Source organism: Pleurodeles waltl, chromosome 4_2, assembly GCF_031143425.1.
Source record: "Pleurodeles waltl isolate 20211129_DDA chromosome 4_2, aPleWal1.hap1.20221129, whole genome shotgun sequence".
In the NCBI taxonomy this organism is placed as follows: Eukaryota; Metazoa; Chordata; class Amphibia; order Caudata; family Salamandridae; genus Pleurodeles; species Pleurodeles waltl.
In genome coordinates this window covers 358,565,825-358,589,309 of record NC_090443.1, presented here as the reverse complement: position 1 = coordinate 358,589,309, position 23,485 = coordinate 358,565,825, and the positions used below count along the sequence as shown (strand labels likewise).

Genomic DNA, 23,485 nt, shown 5'->3' with positions numbered 1-23,485 from the left:
TTCTAATAGCCTTATAAACCTTCGTAGCTGGCCTATACTGGCAATTAAAGTCCCACTCCCTTGTTAAAGGGACCTTTAATTGCTGGTTGAGCCTGGTACAGCAGGCTCTAAGGCTATATTAGAACATTGGAATGTTGGCAACTCCATTGAAAACAATAGAGTGCTCCGGGCTTTTACTGGCCGGTAAAAGCCCGCAGCGCCAACATTCCAGTCTGCTTTGTTCACAGCAGCAGCAGCTGTGAACAAAGCCTCACAGAGCCTGAGGGGATTTTAATCCCCTCCAGTTCCATGAAATCTTTGTTTTATTTAGAAGAACATTCTGCTCTCTGATGGCAGAATGTTCTAATAGCCTTAGAACCCGCCGTAGCGGGCTCTACCGGCTATTAAAGGCCCTCTCCCTTGTTAACGCAGGAGCGGGACTTTAATAGCCGGTAGAGCCCGCTACGGCGGGCTCTAAGGCTATATTACAACATTCTGCCCTTTAGTGGCCAAATGTTCTACTATCCCTATAGCCCTCTGTAGCTGGGCTATACCGGCATTAAAATCCTGCTCCCTTGTAAAAGGCACTCGCCTTTGGCTCGGTCCTTTATCGCTAGAGCGGGCCTTTAATGGCCAGTATAGCATACTTTGCCAGTCTCCTAGGCTATAGTGGTGCCCCAGGAATGCACAATATCCCTGAGGATGGTGGGCAATGTTTTTAGACTGATCCTCCGTAGAAGAGGGTGAGGTTAGCAAACAAAGGGTGCATATTTACTAACTGTGTGCATGGGGATTGGTTCACAAATTACTAAGCATAGTATTTTCTACTGGAAGTATATCCTTTGAGTACACAACCTATACTAGTCATCACACACATCCTTGAACTAAGGTGCAAGATTGTGTGTGTGTTGGCGCATGGCAGCCTAATGTGCGGCAGTGCTAGGAGAGAGGAAACCAGTACTATATCTTAGTAGATGTGGCACTGTTCTGCTCTCACCTTTCGTGCAATGCAACACAATGCACTAACATTAGTACATCTGCCCCAGGGAGTTCCTGATAGTATCTCTGTTTTTACCAATAGTATCTCTCTAATTACAGAACTTGAGGGAAAATCAGTAATGCCTTTTGTAGGCTCACTGACACAATGTTGTGGTAACAAAAATATTGGGGGTCATTACAACCCTGGCGGATGGCGGAGAACCGACGGTAAGACCGCCAACAGGCTGGCGGTCTTACCTAGGTGAATTATGACCATGGCGGTTACCGCCATGGTCATCCGCCGGTTCTCCGTCCCGCCCGCCAGGGTGGAAACGACCGCCGGGCTGGAGACCTGGGTCTCCAGCCCAGTGGCCGTCAGTATACCGCCGGCGGTATTTGGACCCAGCTTACCGCCGTGGATTTCCTGCGGTTTGAACCGCCATGAAATCCATGGCGGTAAGCACTATCAGTGCCAGGGAATTACTTCCCTGGCACTGATGGGGTCTCCACCACCACCCACCCCCACCCCGACTCCCTCCCCTACACCCCTACCACCCCTGCCACTCCCCAAAGGTGGCAGGGCCCCTCTCCCCACCCGACCCCCAACATAACATTACTCACACACACCCGACACGCATGCAGGCACCACCAACACACACACGCACACACCCCGACATACATGCCTACATCCACACACACATTCAAACATACACGCACACATCCATACAGACATACCCACAGACATACTCGCACTCATTCCCATACACACAACACCTCCACAAGCATACACTCACTCACACCCCCCCTACATACACACACGCACACCCCCATGCACGCACACAACACCCAAAACCCAACACCCCCCCACCCCCTCCCCTCACGGACGATCGACTTACCTGGTCCGTCGATCCTCCGGGAGGGGACGGGAGCCATGGGGGCAGCTCCGCCTCCACCGCCACGCCAACAGAACACCGCCACAGCGAATCACAGGACGTGATTCGCTGGGCGGTGTTCTGTTGGCGTGGCGGTGGAGGTGGAGCAACCTCCACTTCCCCGCCGCCCACAAGTATGGCTGTTGGCGGCTCTCCGTCGGAATAACGACGGAGAGCAGCCAACAGTCATAATACGGCGAGTGACAAACCGCCTGCTCAGGCGATCTTCCGCACGGCGGTCCCTCGGCGGTCTTGCAAAAAGACCTCCGAGGTCGTAATGACCCCCATTGTGTCAAAAATGTCATTTAACATAGTATCGTGCTTGTATAGATATAATGATAAGTGCCAAAATATCAGAAAAAATATAATTGACACTAATATCATTCAAAAGTACACAAAAATATAAATTTTGAAATATGAATAAATCAGTGATTCTTAACCTTTGACTTCTGTGGACCCTACGTAATCATTACTGGAACCCAGGGACCCACACTGAATCATTATTGGAATCAGGGGACCCTCACAAATTCATTAATGGAAGCCGGGGACCCCAGCCCAAGCATTTGTGATCATTTGAACCTCAAAACAATATACAAAAAATACAGAAAAAACATTCATCAAACACAAATGATGAAACATTTACTTTAATTTGCAAAACAAATATCAAAACAACTACATTTTAATTTTATCAGGAAGGTTGGAACTTTTCCAAGAGACCATACTATATTCTGTTTAATACACCTGCACTGCTCCTGCTATTCAATCTGAGGATGCTTATTTAAATTTTAGCCTCCAATTTCAAATTCCTTATCAGTTACACAATATTTTCAAATTTTCAGTTGTGAATTTTGCTACTTTACTCATATATGCTTTATTAGGGCCTCATTATGAGTGTGGTGGTTTTCAGCCCGCCACACTCACGGTGGCAGTGGGACCGCCGCACTCCTGGCAGTCACAGCCAGGAACGTGGTTCCCGATGGGTAGACGGTGGTCTGAGTTGTGCTCATCCATGGCGGCGCTGAACCCAGTGCCGCCATGCTGATCACAACTCAACTTTCTATAAGCCTTTACATAATCACCCCACCATGGAAAGGCTGGCGGAAAGCCAGTGCCGGGGGTCACAGAGGGCCCCCTGCAATGCCCAGGGCATGGGCAGTGCAGGGGCATCCCTGCCCAGCACTGTCAGAGTGAGCACTGTCTGCTTTCCATGCAGTGCGCATTCCGAGGGCACTGTAGTGCACTGTTCCCGCCATTCAGCCTGGTGGGAATGTCGCTTTACAATGTTTCTTCTGGTCAACCCGGCAGGAACATTGTAATATGACAGGGGAAAAACCACTGGCATGGCAGTGGCGTCTTTTCCATGGCATTGGACGTCTTGTGTTGGGACCACCAATGTCGTAATTAAGCCCTAAATCTGTTAATATTATTTAATTTTGTAAGCAGTCACGGACCACTGAGTAGACTTTGCGTACCCTCAAGATTTTAAAGTATGAATATTAAATATTTTAATAAATACATTTAATATAATGTAAATTAAATAAATTTAACTAATATGTAATACCATATATAAACATATAGTTATATAAACACAAACATATATCCATGTTCGTGTTTATATAACTTTATTTATATAGCGTGACATAATTAATTAATTAATATAATGTAAAATAAATATTTTTAATTATATAATATATATATATATATAAAATACATTAACAAAACTATGAAAAATATACACAATTCAATGAGAAAGATATTTTAATGTAGACATTAATTAAAATAATCAGTTTTGAACTCCAAAAATACATTCATGAATATACTATAAACAATATAATAAATTTAAAAATAACAAAAAATAATAAAAAATATAAAAACACTTAAAGCTATAAAATCTATCTAACCAATATTATGAAAAGTATTGAAGTCTAGAAATATTAAATGTATTACTCACACTCTAATTTATTCAACAGTAGGGAGATTGTTGAACATTTGAGGGGTTAGATTTACTATTCCTACTCCAGTCAATGTAACAGTAGAAAAAGCATTGAATTTCCAAGGGGTAAAATTTATTATTCCCACTCCAATCCAAGCAACAGTAAGGAAAGCATTGGGCTTTGGAGGGGTGAAATTTGCTATACCCACTCCAGTCTGTGCAACAGTAGGGAATTTCAGAGGGGGGTAAATGTATTATTCCCACTCCAGACAGTGCAACAGTAGGGAAAATGTTACTCTTAGGAAGTGTAAAATTTACTATTCCCACTCCCACCTCTGTAACAGTAGGGAAAGGGTTGGACTTCGGAAGGGTTCAATTGATTATTCCCATGCCAAACAGAGCAACAGTAAGTAAAGTGTTGGACTTCAGAGGGGTTAGATTTACTATTCCTACTGAGACTAAGAGTAGGGAAAGTACTTCACCACAAACACATTACATTTATGTATAACCCCAAGAATGTAGAAAAAAAGTAATATAAAAATTATTAATTAACATGGAAAAAATATATATGCCTTTTTTGTGTTGCTAATAACTTCGGCGCTGTTTGATGAATATCCACAAACTTTTTTTTAAAAATGACACTTTTTGACTAGTTTATGCATGGCAAATTTTGGGGTGATGTGTTAGGAGGGGGTCACAAAGGCCACAGAAACGTTGGGGTCCCAAAACACATTCTCCCCATTCATTTTGGCGTAGGAAATTTAGACACAGCTACAGCCCAAACATCTGAACATATTTAAACCAAATTTGGCAAAAGCTAGATCTAGGTCCAGAAAGAGTGCTCTCTGTGATTTGGTGTAAATCTGTTCAATAGTTTTTGAGCATTTAAGGCTAAAATGACTTTGTCTATTTCATGCGGTGAAGGATTCACGCACTCATCAGATCTCAAGCTGTGATCTGATTGGCTACCACCACATCAACAAGGAAGTAGTGGCAGTCATCTTAGGACCCCAGACCCACTCCTGAGTCCTACAAAAAAAGTTAAAACAAATACATAACTGGGCAGGGTTGTGATAACCTTATCCCCTAGCCCTAGTGGTGGCATTGATACTTATTGTAAGCATGGAACGGGGGCATGTTCCCTCCTCTCCAAGCCCCACTGATGCCTCAGGGACCCACTCCCGGGGCAAACACTGAAAATGGTAGGAGGAGGGCAAGCAGCTCCCCTCTCAGAGTCTTATAAGGCCCCGGTGACCCCATCCCATGGAGCCAGAATGTATTAAAAATGGTAAGGGGGCCATGCAACTTACCTCCCTGAGCCTAAAACGCCCCAGAACCAATCTCCCAGGGCCTAATTGTTTAGTGAGCAAAAGGGGAGAGGGGCCTACGGCCCCCCTCCTTGAGCCTGAAAAGTTCCAGGGTACCCCACCCCCGGGGCCCATCCGCCAGGGCCATAAATCTAATAGGGAAGTTTAAAGGGAGTGGGCTGGCTCAGTTACTGTGGCATGGGGAGCTCACCCCGGGAAACAGTAATTTCCCTGTCCGCACTACCGTTGGCAGTGAAACATATTTTCTCCCGTGTGGCTGGAGTAGTTTTAAATCGGCTGCCATCTGGGAAAAGACTTCTGTTCTGTTTTCCTGCCCGTACTCTTGTGGGCAGAGAAGTAGAACACATATTGCTCCACCCAGAAGGAGCAAGCCGAAAACAACTACTCCCTCATGGTGGGAGCAATGCTTACTCCCACACCATGCTAATAGAGCCCTCTAGAGATGCATCAGTCCTGGGGCTCCCCCTCATGGTCCTCAATGTTGTGGTTGGTGAGTTCCCCAGGTGGGCACTGGTGCACCCACCTGTATTTAAGCCAGACGCCAGGACAATAATAGGCTTGGGCAGGGGAGCCGCATGGCCCCTTCTCCATTTTCAGGGCACCAGTACCTGGATGCGATCCCCAGGGTCTAATAAGGCTCAGGGAGGGCGTCAGAGAGGAGGGGGGTTGTCCACAGAGCCTGTGATGAATGCCCCACTGCGCATGACCGAAGTCCGTGCATGGTGGGGGGCGGGGGGGGGTGGCTTTATGTACGGTACCAAAATTTTACTGCACATTTAAAAAAAACTAGAAATTCACTGAAAAAAACAAAAGTTTAAGTAACATTATATTTAGGTGAAATGTTCAGTAACAACCTAACTTTTTAAACTCATCGAAATTCACCAGATAGCTCAAGTAACTATAACTCCTGCCCTACGCTAACTATAACTCGCGCCCTCACCATGCACAGCTAATTGCTAATTAATTATGATTTAATGAACTCACCATTCCAGACCCGTACAAACCTAGGAGCCTGCAACAAAAATGTAATTAAAATAAATAAGTGTTCCATAATTCACAATTTTAAAAGTCCAATTAAATAATTAATGTACTACTAATAATTATTAATAATAATAAAATGTGATTAATCCTTATGTAATTGGCTTCCCACCCTATACCCCTACAAAGCTAGCATCCCACAACTAAAATATTAGTAAAGTAAATCAATACTCCAAATTTTACATAAGTAAAAATAAATTAAATAATTAATTAATAATCAATAATAAATTGTTAATTATTACTGAATTACCTTCCCACCCTAGACACCTGCAAACCTAGCAGCCTGCAACTAAAATATTTATAAAATAAATAAGTATTCCATAAGCTACATAATCAAAAATCAAATAAATAATTAAATTACAATTAATTTGCTAATTAATTATTATTTAACTTTCCACCCTATACCCAGCTCACAAAAACATATAACAAAAAAATCAGTACTTAATATTTTAAATAATAAATATTAATCCTGTAATTAAATAAAATGTATTAAATAATGTATGCTTAATTATTACCTTATTAACTTCCCACCCTACATCCTTCAATCCCAACAAATCACTACAGCGCTATAGATTACTCTTAAAATTGACATAAAACATTCTAGATCACTTAAAATTACATGCTATATTTAAAAAACATTTATACAAACAATAGTAACACATACAATTAATATAGCAACTAAAACACAATAATATAATTTAAAACAATATTTTTAACCACTATATTATTGATATTAAAACTTCAATATTATTCAAAACAATATTACCTCAAAAAACATATTCTTGTATCAACACTATTCTAACATCATGGTATTTATGTATCATGTTTCTGTCTCGATGTTCTGTTTCCGATATTTAGGACTCGATGTTTTGTGCAAACACCCCTTTTGTCAGAGTTGTATCTTTCTGGGTGTGTGTGTGCCAGAACTCAGAGGGAGCGCAGCTAGAGCCTTCACTTCCCCCTCCCCTTCAGAGACAGCAGCGCAGCAGGTGAAATTACACACCCTTCAACCTGACTAAGATATACACAGTCCTATCGTTGTTTTCTACTTTACGGAGCTCTCTAAAAGACCAAACATTCCCAAAGCAAAACTGAAGAAAATGTGTCTGATACTAGAAAAACAATGAGAGTGACACAGATTGCTGCAAAATGTGTTCTGCTTTTTTTCAATATCAATATTAACGAAGACTTATGCAACGCACAATACAACGAACTGGTATTTGGTGTGCATTGATAGGTATTGGCAACATCAGTACTACTCATTTTCTGATCCACAGAAGAATGAAAGTTTAAGTTATGCCTGGAAAATTACACGTCTATGTCAAGGAAGTTATATACAGATATTTGTAGCAGGCACTTCTTTCCCTGAGCTATTTTGGCATTTTTGGAGCTTTCGTTCTTCTAATTACACGTGGATCTCTACAGCAAACATATGAACTATCTCACCATGATAACAGTCTGTGCGCGGGATGTAACATGCTTCGCAGGGCTTCAGTCACATTATCTGCCTTACAATTCAAAAATGTCACCAACAAATTTGCAGCACGCACAATAACCATGTGAGATATTTTTCCAATATCGTAAGAAGAGGCCTCCTGGATAGACGTGGGCCATCGAAACATGCTCCTTATAATGGAAGCTCTCTGACCAGTGGGTATACTTGGCCATTACATATATCCTAAATATGTGTTAATAGGCTTATTGCAGTGATCTTTGGACAAACAAAAGGTTTGAAAGTTTCATATTTTCGATACTAGTAAAATAAGTACCACTGTGATGGATAATAATACCACTGTTTATTTACAGTCCAGATTAACTGGAAGAATATTGTAATGAGCATCAAGTATATAAGATGTGTGTGTGTGTGCATGCCTATTTATGTATGTTTTGTGTGTGGAAAAGATCACTGCAAATTATTATGTCCCTTTTACACATGAGTGGAGCACAAGATCAAACTTACTTTCAGCAAGTATGGTAACCCTACTCTAGCTGAGGTTGCTGTCTGTTAGTAATAGAGGGAAAGGAGCAGAGCAAAAACAAGAAAGGCAGAGAACGTTGCAAGCAGAGGAAACAACACCTCTGTTTGTATCCTATGTGTGTGTGTGCATGAGCACATGCTGGTGTGAATGTTGGTGTGTAGCTTGGTGGACCCATACTGAGCATGAGTCTGACCCCTCGTCTGTGCAATCAAGCAGACTGACACCCTTCACTCACTATGACTGCAGGTGGGCTTGTACCTGGCCTCCCTCTAATACCTGTGTCACCCACCAGTGCTCGCATCAACCCACACATTTCCCTTTGATGTCCTGCTGTGCCCACCGTGCCATTCTGTCAATGGCGTTGGTAACTCATGAACTCTGCATCCCTCACTCTTTGTCTTTGCCCAAATTGACTCTGCATTCCTTTGATCCACCCGTGACGCTCTCCATCTGCACCTTCTTTGTCTCCTTGTCATATATGCCACCCTTTCTTTGACCCTCTGCCAACGTTCCCTAGCTCTGTCCTCAATGTGCCTCCCCGCCAATGTACCTGCCCAACGTCTGAAATGATATGCATGTTGGTGAGATACCAGTACACCTATTCTTTTCAGGATTCCATTTGAATGCCTGTCCCTTGGGCTCCATGTATGACCCATGCTCCTCTCCAGCCCCTTCACCTCCCAAACTCTGCCCTAATGTAATTTGCACAAACAAACCTGTCTATATCCCCAGTGCCTTCTTGTTCATGCCCTCTGTATCACCCTGTATGTGCCCCTCCTGACTCCCTGAATATGCCCCACACCATGCACTTTTTTCCTAAGCCTTTGGATCTCTCTTTTTGTGCCCAAATGTTTCCTTACCCATTATCCTCTTATACTGTCCCAACTCCTCTTAATCTGCTCCCATTTCCCCCACACATCCCTTGTACTGCCCCTCTACCTCTCTGTTTGTACCCCGTATGTACCTTCCTGCTTGGGCAACTCTTGCACTTCAGCAATGCTGCTCCTCCCGTGTCCCTCTTCATCTACACTCTGAACACTCCATGGCTTGCTGCCCATATCTCTTTCCCTATATGAATATCCCCTGCCCCTTCAGTAAATTGTTCTGCCTGCTGCCTCGTTCTATGGTATGTTGCTGCTCCTCAAAACAACTCTCGCATTCCTTGCCCTATCCGTGACCTCTCTATATCTTTGCTTATGCCACTACAGCTGCATCTACCGCCTCTCTGCACTCCATGTGTTGATTTCTTCCCCATCTCCTTCCTTCCTCTGCCTCGCTCCTCCTTACTCCTTGGACGTCCTTGCAAGTTCCTTGTGTGCCTACTTGTCCATGCACCCAGCACCCCCTTGTCCATGCACCTAGCTCCCCCTTGCCCATGTACCACTCAATCTTGTTGCCAATGTGACTCCCGCACCTCATTGCCCGTGTGCTCACTATGTCTCTTTGCTTCTGCCTCCTGCAGAGGCTTGTCATTGTACCGTCACCAGTGTCTCTTAAACCTCTTTGATGCGTGCCCCAAGCACCTTCTCTGTTGCTGCACTGGTCAAGATTCAATTAGACTTTCTCTACCAGCGGCAAGAATGGATTCCTCTGAAGGAACTGTAAGGTTTGTGAGTGGCTGCCATGTTTCAGGTAGCTGCTCACCAAACTTTTTTATTTTTCAAAAACAACCTCCCAAACTGGGAGTTAGCTTACAAAATGCTAAAGACAAATTACCAACTCTCTGGAAGTTTATCCCAGGGAGTGAGAGTCATTTTTCCATTTTGTCTGTTCAGGACTCCCGGGGTTTCCTAATTAGAATACACATTCAAAAATACAGCGGATGCTGCAATGTACCTATATTGATGGCCCCAACTTCATTGCGCTCTCAGTGTACAGTGTCCAATGGTGAAACTAGTGGTTGCACCGCCATCAGACATGACAGTCTGCCCAACTCTAAATAGAGTAGGCAGACCATCAATTTGGGGTACAAGGAACTTCGCCATGAATGTAGCAGAGTATATTGTCTACAAAACTGTCCACCTGCCTATAGTTGTATAATACATCGACTACTTTAAAATGTTTCACTAATAAACATGTTAGTGTACTTAAATACATGTTTATTTACTAAATTAACTACAGAGCCAGGTAAAATATTTTAAGTAATGTCTCTTCTTTTTAATTAATGTCTCTTCTGACGATTTAATTGTGTTTGCATTCTTGATAGATCACAAGATTTTTTTCCCAAAAGAAGACAGCTAGTTTATCACTTTGTGATGAAGTTTAAATGCATATTGTTAGACCTGTCAGCCTTAGTATGGTCTTCCCCTAAAATGTTTGCCTGCCTACCTCCTCTGTTTGCTGTACCAATTGTCGTCCTTGAGACTCTCAGCACTTTACCACTGCTGACCAGTGCTAAAGTGCATGTGCCTCTCCCATAAACAAGGTAACATTGGTGTATACACGACTGGTATATTTAGTTTACTTGTAAGTCTTTTGTAAAGTGGTATACCATGTACCCAGGGCCTGTAACATAAACGCTACTAGTGGGCCTGCAGCACTAATTGTGCCACCCACACAAGTAGCCTTTGAAACCTATCTTAGGCCTGTCAGTGCAGGGCCTTTGTGTACAGTTTACTGCCAGTTCGACTTGGCATTTAAAACTACTTACCAAGCCTTAAACTCACCTTTTATTACACTTCACCCCTAAGGTAGGCCCTAGGTAGCCCTAGGGGTTGGGTGCTGTGTAAGTAAAAAGTAGGGCATTTTCTTTTAAGTTTTACATGTCCTGGTATTGACAAACAGCCTAATCTGTTTTTCACTACTGAGAGGGCTACTCCTCTCAAAGGCTAGCATTGGAAATTCGTTAATACTCTTTCAAGATGTGATTCCTGATCATGTCTCATATCTTTAGAATGGTAATGATAAATCCTCTTTAATAGTAAAGTTGGATTTAGCATTACTATTTTAGAAGTACTACTTTTAAAAAGTGGGCATTTTTCTGCTCATACTGCTCTGTCGTCCTTGCACCCTCTCTCCAATTCATGTCTGAAATAGGTGGCGGCTACAGTTTGTGCATTCCTTCTAGACTGCCACAAACACAGGAAGGCTGGGTGTGACAGGGAACTCATCTGCATTCATCTGCATTCTGACAGCTCTTCCAGGGCAGGAAGAGGAGGGGGCTGACATTTTCACCTGAATAGGGAGTGCCTGTCCCTACACAAAGGGATGATTATCCCCTACTGATAGTCTGGCGTCAGGGCTGGGAAGAAAGGTCCTCTGTGCACTTCAAAGAATCTTTTTTGAAGCCACTCCCACTTCAAAGGAACATTTGGGTATAGGTACTGGGCCACTGATCATACCAAGACAGATCTCTACTGGACCTGTGAAGAACTCTGCCAGGAGTAAGGGCTGGCATGGTACAAGGATTGCCACTCTGCTGGATTGCTGCCCTGGAAAGATTTTTTTCTGCTTTGCTGATGTGCTGTCTGCTGATCTCTGCCCTGCTGAGGGCAAGGACTGGACTCATCTCACCGGAACCCAGAGTGACTCCCAGGGCTTCCTGGCTTGCCCCCTGTTCTCCTGCAGTATCAGGGACATCAAACACCACCTGCAAACTTCAACCAGCACCCGGACACTGTCTGCTGTGAGTCCTGTTCTGCCAAGTGGTGTCAACCCAGTCTTGGTCCCCCAGGCCATCCTGTCAAGGAGTTAAATTCCCTTCCGACATCCAGTGCAGTTGTCCACTGTCTGGGAGCAATACACATCTCACCACAGGGGAGCCATCAATAGTCAGGTGACAAATTGACACTAGTAGAAAGGCCTTTTGGTGTAAACAACTTTCTAAAAGTGTATTTTCCAAAATATGAATGTAAAATCTGACCTAACCATTAACTTGGATTTTAAATTACTGTTAAAGGAGTCCCTGAATTATTTTTTCAGCTGTTCCCTTACTGAATTTAGCATTTATTAAGTGCAATAGTGTAAACTAGAGTTAGCTTTGGGAGAGCCATCTTTGCCACACTGAAAAACAACTTTTGAGGTTTTTCATTGATGGACACTTAAAATATTAATTTATTGGGCAATAATGCCTCTCTTGGGGTGACAAAAATATAATAAAAGGATGATTTTTGCAGTGCTACTTGCCCCATGACTAAATACGCATTGCAGCCCATTAGTAGTATGTAATTTATATGCCCTAGGTACATGTACTATATATATATATATATATATATATATATATATATATATATACAACCTGCGACAGACTCAAGACCTACTCACCTTCAGAAGACTCCTCAAGACCTGGCTCTTTGACCAGTAACACCAGCTCTCCCCCCTCCCGCCCAGCGCCTTGAAACCCTCACGGGTACATAACACGCTTTATAAATTCAATGATTGATTGATTGATTGATATGAGGGATCTACAAGTAAATTAAATTTGCCAATCAGGTGTTTACCAGTTTTAACATGTTTTAGAGACACAGCACAAACACCTTACCACAGAAACGTACACAGAGTCCAACAAAACCAGGTTCAGCAAAAGAAAGTAAAAATCTGGGTGAATATCAGATAAAACATGGTTATTTCCAACATGTTCTTTATCTTTCTGTAATTTGTGTTATATACTAGAAGTATTCTGAGTCTTTGAACATTGCTGAAAACCATGTATCCATGCAATCCATTATAGTTTGCACTACATTTTAAAATAGTTGCCTCGTTGTTCAGTTAAGAACACTTGGGAAGACTGTGGTCTTATGAAATTTAATATTATGGTACAAAGTAGCCCTGGCTATTCTAAAGGTGCTACCCAGGTTGCTTCTCAATGCCACTGAAATTATGCAGCAGGGTTGACAAAATTATGCTCCAACAAAAGGCAAGTTACTATGTGTTATACAATTCTTTCTGTGGCACATTGCATTGTTTTCTCATTTTAACAAATGTTGTCACTAATTGGACAAACATTTCACCTCAGTACCATCAATTTAATACAGAAATACAAAAATAAGCAACTGAAAAGTGACAAGATAATTTTGCAAAGGGCGTTCCACTGATTGGTATTGTGTGGCACAATTTTTATCCTTTTGAGCTGGAAACAATTTGTTTGTTAAAGTCTGAATATTTTAATCAGATGATGATTATTAGCAAATGTAGCAGATCAATTTCCAATGAGGCTTTGTTAAATGTACTTATTTATAGGCAGTTATGAACAATGTTCTAAAAACAGAAACATCTTTACTATTTATGAACTTGAGAACATACAATATTTATTGCTTAAGTGCAGTAAAAAACAATGTATTACTAATATTAGAAGTAATATTTATTTTTTGACAAAATTACTTTTATATGCTATACAATGATAACATATTTCATAATAATACACAATAATTGAGCATAAATCCTTGTAAAGAAGAAGCAATAATAGATTTCTCTTAAAAGGACAAATACTGACTGGAGAGAAAACTGGCCTTTCAGCCTTACAGATTTTAAAATTATATAGCGTACGGCTCCACCCCCGATACTGTATTGAAACTCAGAGACAACTAAAATAGAATATGATAACTAAATTATAGGCTAAGGACGCTAAATCTATTCTAATTTGTTTTCTGGAGATTTTAATGCAAGAATGCAAGACCTCAGCATATAGGAAAATGGGATTTTCTGAACTAAATGCCTTTTGGATACTTTTTTCCCCCATTTTTCAAAATAAGAAGTCTTGCACCTGTTCCTTTCTTTTATTAACTTAGGCTCTGTAGTTGAATAGTTAAATATGGCTGTGATAAATGGACGATTTCATCAATTGGTTATTGATAACATTATTTGGCAAAGAGGTCTGCAGTGTTCAGTCACTGATTATATTTTTATGCAATATTGAAGGGAAAGCGGTGTTGTCACCGATCTAGATATATGCCCCAACTCATGGAGTGATCATTCATAGCTTTATGTTACACTTGATCTTTATGCAGTTAAAGGGAGGGATGGCAAGGTTTCGATAGAAGAATTCACTCAAACCATGTTTATGTTTGGAAACGTGGCAAACAACATACTTACAAATTGATTGTATGATGTTTTACAATTGCTTCCTTAAAAAGGAACGTTACTGGTTTTGAAGCGATTCAGAGCTTTCTTGCGGGATACAGTTTGAAACTATTATAAAAACCCCTATGGTGGTTATGAAGTTGTAGTTTAATCCTCCCATTCTTAGATCCAGGATGTACTGTAAGGTTGAACAGCAAAATATTAAAAACAATGAGGAGGCAAAGCTTTGGTTTGACCTTCAGTCTGCTGTTGCTTTTCAAGATATGTGTAAATCTTGATTTTTAATAGTTAAAAGTATAGGTATGGACACTAAAAAAACACCGATCCCGGTAGAAGAAGACACCTGGCGCTTTTATTTTTGTGAGTTGTGTGCGTCAACTAGCATTAACCTCCATGAACTGAGCTTGTTACTTCCAAATAGAAGTTCTGGTCATCTTGAATTTTTTTTGGTTGAAATTGTTAAGGTTATTTTGGAGTTAAATAACAGCCAGGCACAGGGACCAGATGGTATACCAGCTTGTTTAGTCGAAGATGATCCACATTTAAGGGATGCATTCTTGAAGCCATTGTTTTATTATTGTTTGATGGCACACAAACTTCCCAAGTCTTGGCAAGGTAGTCATTTCACTCTGCATTATAAAAAATGGGATAGTAATCTTCTGAAAAATTATTGTCTAATTGCACTTCTGGACATCAAGAGGAAGATTTTCTCTAAATATTTATTAAATCACAGCTTCGTGTGTGAACAACATTCAGCTCTTACCTATCAAACTGTTTGGCTTCTAGACAGCGTGCTCTACAATAGATAGTATTATGGGGGTCATTATGACCCCGGCGGTCGGTGGAATAGTGGCCGTAGTACCGCCAACAGGCTGGCGGTACATACCGCCACTATTATGACATTGGTGGTTTAGACAAAGGCAAACCGGCAAGTTACACACTGACCGCCATGGCAGTAACGACCGCCGGGATGGAGGGTACATTGCATTTTGACCCCGCCCACCGCCATGGTTTCCGTGGTTTCTGTACCGCCACGAAAACCATGGCGGTAGGCACTATCAGTGCCAGGGAATCCCTTCCCTGGCACTGATAGGGGTCTCCTCCGCCCCCTTTCCCTTCCCGAGAGTCCTCCCCTGCCCTGCCCTCCCCCTCCCAAACCCACCCGACATATACACGCATATACATACACACCCATACACACACGCATTCCCACATTCACCCACGCATGCATACATTCATACACACTCACAGCAACACTCACTAACATACTTCAAGGCAAATTTCCTAATTTACAAATGTAACTAACCTTGAATCTGTTCTGTGGAAACATTACCTAGGTGTAAGTTCCTCTAGCTTGATTGAAATGAGTCTTCTCGAGCTGGGTTTAACTGGAATAATCTATTAAGCCCATTCCCGGGTGCTTTACAGTTTTTTTCAGTTGTTTAGTAGTTGGGATAACATGCTGAAAACAGTTATTTGGAACGTACGAGGGACAGTAAAGGGATTTATACATTTGGAAATGTTTATTCCACTAGTCTTAAATAGATGGATTTGAATAGCAATGAGTAGTTGTCATGGCTGAGCAGTAGAGTTTTTTTAGGTCGTGTTTAAAATAAAGGTTAAGAAAAGGAGTTTTTAGGAAGACTTACAACACTGCTTTTATGAAGATTTGTAACATTGCCAAGAAATAAAAAGACTTCATTTGAGTTGTTTGTAAGATTTGAAGAGATTCACTTTTTATTTAAAGGCCAATGTAGGTCCCTTGGTATATATGAAATTAAGGTTCAATAAAAATACCCACTGGTGAAAATGTTTGAAATAAAAGGGGGGTGGTCATATTCTCACCTTGTTTGTCAACACTGTGGAGCTAAAAAACAGTATTTGAATTGTGTTTTCTTTTTTTTTCCAGGCCTTTTAGCTCTCCAAAGAAAATCTATTAATTAATTCAGTTTTCTTTCAGCATTTTATAGTAACACATGAGGGAGTTTTTTATCTGTTGCTTCATTCCCCTGCTGTGAATGTTTAGTACCATTTGATGGGGTTCTTTCAAACATTTCTTGTATTATAATGAACTATCTTTGAGATTTTGTATTATTTTAATTTTAATCTGTCTGCATCCATTAAACGTTTTTTCATATATACTGGTATATTGAATTATCTTGTTCACTTTTGAAATCTAGTACTGTATTTATACTTTTACTTGTCTGCAGTTATTAAGTGTATTCTACGGAAGCACTTTAATGATCAATAGATGAAAATCTCATCACTAATCATCTCACCCCTTATCCAACATTTCAAAATTATTTAGTAACTGTGTTAATAAATCGTACTACATAGCTTATTAGCATCTTAAAATACAACATAACTGCACTTATGTCAGTCCTATTAAACATAAATCAAAGGCATGTAGCTATAGTGCTGGATGGTATAGTGCAAATCAGACATTATACATAGAATGCATAATTTATTTCTAATTTTATTTCAAAGCTCTGTCAAGTTGATACATTGAAATTATAAAAAATGCTTCTTCATAAAATGGTTTCACTTTAAAACCTAAGTTTCCCTCAAGATATGATTGACCACATTCTTTATCTGTATTACATGTGTGAATAATATTCTTCTTGTTACAACATTGTTCCATATCGTGTTCTTAAAACTTAGGGCCTGATTACAACTTTGGAGGAGGTGTTAATCCGTCCCAAATGTGACGGATATACCACCAGCCGAATTACGAGTTCCATAGGATATAGTGGACTTGTAATACGGCTGGTGGTATATCCGTCACTTTACCGTCACTTTTGGGACGGATTAACACCTCCTCTAAAGTTGTAATCAGGCCCTTAGTCTTAGCAGATCTACCTAGCAGCTCTTTCTGGGCAATAATACTTATATTTTGTTACAATTGCCAGGATTCCAGATTTAATCAATGTAACCACAATTTAGCCCAGTTGTAAAAACTAGGATAATCAAACAAATTAGAACCCATTTTAATTTCTTGGACTCACTCAAATTTCTGAAGGATGGTTGTATGTCTAGAGTCTGAAATACTGATAACCATAGTTGTTAATTTAAAAAATATAAAGATTTCCTTTGTTCCGCCCCTCAGCCTGAAGTGTGGGTCCTTAATGAAACATACTATAAGAAATTGACCCTTGACCACTGATCTCTTTGCTGAATCTGGAGCGTGTGTCCTTTAGCCTCTACTCAGTTGATTCTGAAATCGTTATCTGTCCTTAACATTGTGTTACTTCACACAGCTAGTCCTTTTTCTTTAGCCACAGCTTTTTGATTCAAAGTCAAATTGCTAGGGTGTCTTTGAAGAAAAAGGTGCACCAAAACTAGAAGTAGCTGGTTAGGTCACTAACCTGAGGTCCATGTAATGAGCCAGACTAACTGCAATGTTAAATGGCAAAAAAGATGGTCGTAGTGAGGGTGATGAGGGCACAGCAGTGTGTACTGATCTACCATGTTCCTGGGTTCAAGATTGTTGGAAACTGTCTTGAAGGGACAAATTGCAAGGATGTGTCCTAGCCTCCAGCTGTCAGATGAAGATGTCCAGGTAATTTTTGTTGTAGGCACTGGGTCTCAGAACCAAAGCACAGTGCTGATGGGAGACACAGATCTTGCTTAAGATGGAATGACAAAGCTAAGTAGAGGTCTGAGCTTGAAAGTAGTCTTATAGCCTGTCGTGCAAGAGTTAATCTAGAACCATCTTGAACATTGCTAAATGTTTCTTGTCATTTAGAAGACAGTCTCCACAGGAAACTGGGGCAAGAAATAGAATGTTGAGTAAACAATTGCATTAGACACTGGAGTTTTTCCGAAGATTGGTGAGTGTTTTCTGTCAATTAGAATACTGTCTTTGGCAGGAGACTGGGACAGGAAATGGAGGCCTTTAATTAGATGGCAGTTCAGATGAATAAACAAACAACAAGCAAGTATTTCAGGTAAAGTTGAGGACAGCAGGAAACACAGGCTTTTAACTAATCTGAAAGAGGAAATGGAGATCTATAATTAGCCTTTAATTAGATGGTATGGCAGCTGAATTAATAAACACCACACAATCATATAAAGCAACCATAAGGTCAGCAGGAAACAGAGGCTTTAAACTAATCAGCACCACATGTTTGTTCAAACAGAAAATCCAAGCATTTGCACTTAAAAAGATCTTGCCTAAATAAAGTTCACAGCAGAGTATAAAACACCTGCCCAGCTAAGAAACAGTGCAAAATGAAGAGGAGACTACATAACACCTTCCTAATTAGAAAACAGTGAATGGTGCATAGCAGAGTGCATGGTAGCTGCCTGATTAGAAACTAGTGAAAACAATGAAGAACAAACAGCACAGACAAACCAGAGTATAACAAACTTTAATCTATATATTTTGACCTTTACCAATTACTGACACCATTCGAAGAAATATTCTATAGTTAACAAAAAAAAAAAATCAAGATAATGGTAAAGTCAGTGTTATATTACACATGTTGGGAAAGTTACTTTTAGGAAATTACCATTTACCTGACTGACCTTTGAGAGGGCTAGTTAGCATTAGCCTCTGTCATTTCCCAGCTTGTCCTCAGCCATTAATGCAGTGTAAAATTCCTCCCAGAAACCAAACAATAGGTCATTGTGATTGACTGGTTAACCTGAATAGGCAGAGATGGCCTATCTGTGCTCATCTTTATCTGTGCCCAGTAGAAGGGTCGGTCCATCCTGGTGGCACAAAAGATCTCCTTGAGCTACATGTAAAACCTTGGTACACTTAAAAGAAAGCAAACATTATGCCAGGACAATTCTTGTGTATACCTCTAAGGTAGGCGCTAGACAGTCTGAAGAGCAGGGTGCAGTGTATTTTAAAAGTTGGACATGTACTTTTAAGCTTTACATGTCCAGGTAGTGAAAAACTCTTACATTTATTGTTCACCGCTGCAAAGCATATCTCTCCGATAGGTTACCATTGGGATTACCTTATTACATTTTATATGTGCAATTTCCATTCAGTAAGAGATGGGACCCCTCAGTTTGGTGTCTTTGGAATGACAATTTAAAATCACAATTGATGATGAAGTCAGATTTTAACTTGTAATTCTGAAAATCTCACTTTTACAAAGTTGGAATTTTCTTACTTTAAATCTTGTAGTGCCTTCTGCTTGTCTCTGAATACACCTCTTGGTGGGTGACAGCTGGGCTCTTGTGCATTCCCTCCAGACAGCCACACACAAGGGAGCTTAAGTGTGACAAAGGAGCTGAAGTGTGACTAAGTGACCATCTGCATGTTGATGGCCCATGCTAGGTAGAATGGGAGGGAGGAGCTGACACATATCCCTAAATGGGCTGTATCCTGAGCCCTCACAAGAGGCTGCATAACCTCCTGTAATGTGTTTGGAGCTGGGTCAGTACCGGCAGTGACTTTGTGCATTTCATAGTCCTCTCTTTGAAGTCTCTTCCACTTCAAAGGCACCACTGGGTATAAGAACTGGTCTTCTGATTTTACCAAATTAGTACACTTCTGGCCCTGAGGACATTCTGCCAGGAAGAAGACTGCTGTACTGCTGAAAGGACTGTCACTCTGCTGGACTCTGCTAGAGTTTACTGGACTCCCACTCTGCTGTGCCTGTTCTGCTGCCTGCTGCCCTCCTTACCTGGGAGTGGACCTGCATCTCTACATCTCCAGAACCAAAGTGACTCCAAGGGCTTGCTGGCTTACCTCCTATTCTGAAGACTCATAGACTTCATTCAATCCTGCTACAGCCTCTGGACACTTCCCACTGTGAGTCCTGCCCTGCCAAGTGTTGCCACTCCAGTTCTAGGCCATTGGAAGTGGGTTCCTCAGCTGTTTCTACAAAAATCCATGCATCTCTGTCATAGCGCAAATTGAAACAGGAGCATTGCCTACCCGATGCCGTCACATCACCGATGCTGCTGAGGATGGGGACATCGCAAAGCCGCAGCGTGGTTAGAAGTAGATGCATCACCCTGAGCCCCAATGCATCACCTTTGCATTTCCGGCTGTATGGCTCCACAATAGCAAATCACCTTCAGTGCCAAGGGTTCGCTGGTTATGGGTTCCAGACTGCGTGGATAGCGATGGATACATTCCCTGAGTATTGCCTCCTCTGCTCCTCGCATCAGGACCTCAACGTCGATGCATCCTCCATCCCAAAGATACTTTTTCAGCAGGTTGGTCACTGTATGTGATCCACGCTCCACAACCAGAGAGCTCCGGTTGGCACTTTAAGTTTCTAAGCCCTATATTTGCAGTTGTTCTATAAAAAATCATATCTCAACTTCAACTTATTCGATTTCATTGTTTTGGTCTTATTTTACTCATAAAAATATAGGGGGTCATTCTGATCCTGGCGGCCGGTGACCGCCAGGGTCACCGACCACGGGAGCACCGCCAACAGGCTGGCGGTGCTCCCGAGGGCATTCTGACCGCGGCGGTTCAGCCGCGGTCAGAAAGGGTAAACCGGCGGTCTCCCGCCGGTTTACCGCTGCCCCATTGAATCCTCCATGGCGGCGGAGCGCGCTCCGCCGCCATGGGGATTCAGACACCCCCTACCGCCATCCTGTTCATGGCGGGAAACCCGCCATGAACAGGATGGCGGTAGGGGGTGCCGCGGGGCCCCCGTAAGAAGGCCCCGCAAAGTATTTCAGTGTCTGCTTTGCAGACACTGAAATACGCGACGGGTGCAACTGCACCCGTCGCACCCCTGCAACTACGCCGGCTCAATTCTGAGCCGGCGTCCTCGTTGCAGGGGCATTTCTGCTGGGCCGGCGGGTGCTCTTTCGGAGAGCGCCCGCCGGCCCAGCGGAAATGTTTAAATGGCCGCCGCGGTCTTTTGACCGCGGTGCGGTCATTTCACGGCGGTACCTTGGCGGACGGCCTCCGCCGTCCGCCAAGGTTAAAATCACCCCCATAATCTATTATCCTACCTTGGTGTGGAGTACCTTACACATTGCCTTTTAAGTCAAGCCTGCCTGCTCTGTGTCAAGCTACCTTAGGGTGAGCATAGTTTCATTTATGGACCGTAACTGACTTCCTTTGTCAAGGATTGTGGTCCCTGCTTGGACTGGGTGCATACCTCTGCCTTTCTGTTTTGGGGCTTAGACATTTTTCAACAAGAAATCTCCATAGCTCCAGTGGAGCCAACCTGCTTAAAGTTTTCTGCCTTTGGTTGTATGGCGAGGTCTACAATTTAATAATGGCCTGCTGAAGTAGGATTTTTCTTCTCAAAAAGTAACTAAGTCCATTTCTGATATTGAGCTTGAAAGAAATGCCAGTATTTTCTTTCAGAAAAGTAGCAAATCCCCTTTCTGCATTGGGATTTAGGTACTTTGGTAAAATGTTTGACTTCACCCGGACAATCCACTTGCTTCATCTAACCCAGGTTCCATTGACTACAATTGGATCCTTGTGTTTGTTGGCATTATTTTAATAAAAATCTTTACAAATGCATATCTTCAGTTCCCAAATTTGTTTTTGGTGTCAATTTGTTTATTTATTGTTTTCTCTATTTTTTCTAATTTAGTTTGGGATTTTTACTGTTCACTGTTTTGACTTTATTACTGTTTTGATACTGCATACATATTTTACACATTTCCCAAGTTGAGCCTATCTGCTCTGACCCCTTAGTACCAGCGGGTGAACTTAGGTTAATTAAGTGGCTTTGAGAGTTCAACCTGACAAGATGTGTTAATATTACTTGAGTGGCCAGTTACCAACCTGAAATATCAATCCACTTTCTTACAATGATAGTTATTGTTAACAATACCTTGGGTTAATGATTATTGGTTGCTAAAGAGAGTCACCTTCATTATAATGAAGTGACTTTCAATGGTTTTGTTTGTATTCGATGTAATACATTTATAACTGCAATATAAAAAACATTCATCAATATCATGTACTTCATATATGCCCCTGGTAATCATATACTTGCAATTAACAATATATAAGAAACATGTAAGCATAGGGGTATCACTCCCGGAAAAGAAATAGGCAAGAGTTGTACCCAGTGTGAGGCAGGTTGATTGTCACACATATGCTTTTTCTTCATGCGAGCAGTTCTTTGCCGGGACCCCATGTATAACCATAAATCAGTTCCCACATATTACCATACAGATTCCTTTCTAAAACAACTTTCTACCTCCCTTATGCCTCATTCAGTAGTTGTTATATGTTTTTATTAAATTCTTTCCATGGCCATGAGTGTTACATTTTTGCCTACATCCTCTCACTTTATATATCACCTCTGCCTACATGTACCAATCCATAGTTTTGTTCCATTGTTACACAGATGGGTTTACTATATCATTTGTAGCCACCATCATCATAACATTACAAAACAGTTGTGTCAATTTACGTAATTTTAAGTTTGTCTTGAGCCCCTGTAGCATCTGTTATGTCCAGTGCTTCAGCTTTTCACCATCATCATAACATTAAAAAACAGTTGTGTATATTTAGGTAATGTTAAGACCCTCTTTAGCCTCAGTAGCATCTGCTGTGTCCAGAGCTCCAGATTTTCTACAGTCACAGAGCGGTGTCAGCTATGACATTTCCAGAATGATTTTTATTTTTGTCACAATCCTGCATGGTTTGAACAAATGTTCCCTTAAGTCCCTTGAAAAATATTTTATCATCTTCCCTCCCATCTTCTGCAGTAAAATTCTAATGTATTATTCTTGGCGTAAAATGTGTATCAGTCTCAAGCTCAGCCTTATTGTCACCTCCTATTAATGTCTGCAAACTACATCTGAGTCCTCTTTCTCGAATATCTCTAAATGTCCTTGACACTTATTGTTAAGGTATTGAGTGACCCTTGAGTTTGGTAACTAGGGTTGTGTACACCCTGTATTCAAGCATCAATTTGTCTTGTATATTTGTGAGTACACTTGTATATTTTGTTGGTGCATGTTTAACTTGGAGGTATTTGTACTGTTGTTTTTTGGTTTGTTCAGATTCTTGATGGAAGTCCCCAAGTGTCTTTGAACTCATTGGCCAAGATATCCCCAGTATGGATGTTCCCCTGTGTGCTTCATTCTTTTAACTCTCCAGCATCTGTAAATCTTTCAGTAGTTTAGATTCCAAAGAGGGGTTTCCAACATAAGCCTGTCCTTTTTATGTTATGTTGTGTCATGTTATGTTATTGTTAAAGGCACTTGGTATAGTGAAGCAATTCACCACCGTAGGAGTATCTAGGCACTTATAACATGCGAACCAGAACAGCAAGTCAAAACAGCTAGGTTTTAAAATGGTTTTTGGAATCTCGAGAAATCAGCACAGAAGCAGATGTATAAAGG

The 23,485-nt window shown here is 41.4% G+C and overlaps 1 protein-coding gene across 4 annotated transcripts in view; it reads left to right on the top strand.

The window, feature by feature from the left end:
- Positions 1 to 23,485, top strand: part of PTPRC (protein tyrosine phosphatase receptor type C) — a 536,505-nt gene that overhangs the window by 315,381 nt on the left and 197,639 nt on the right. The window lies entirely within an intron of this gene.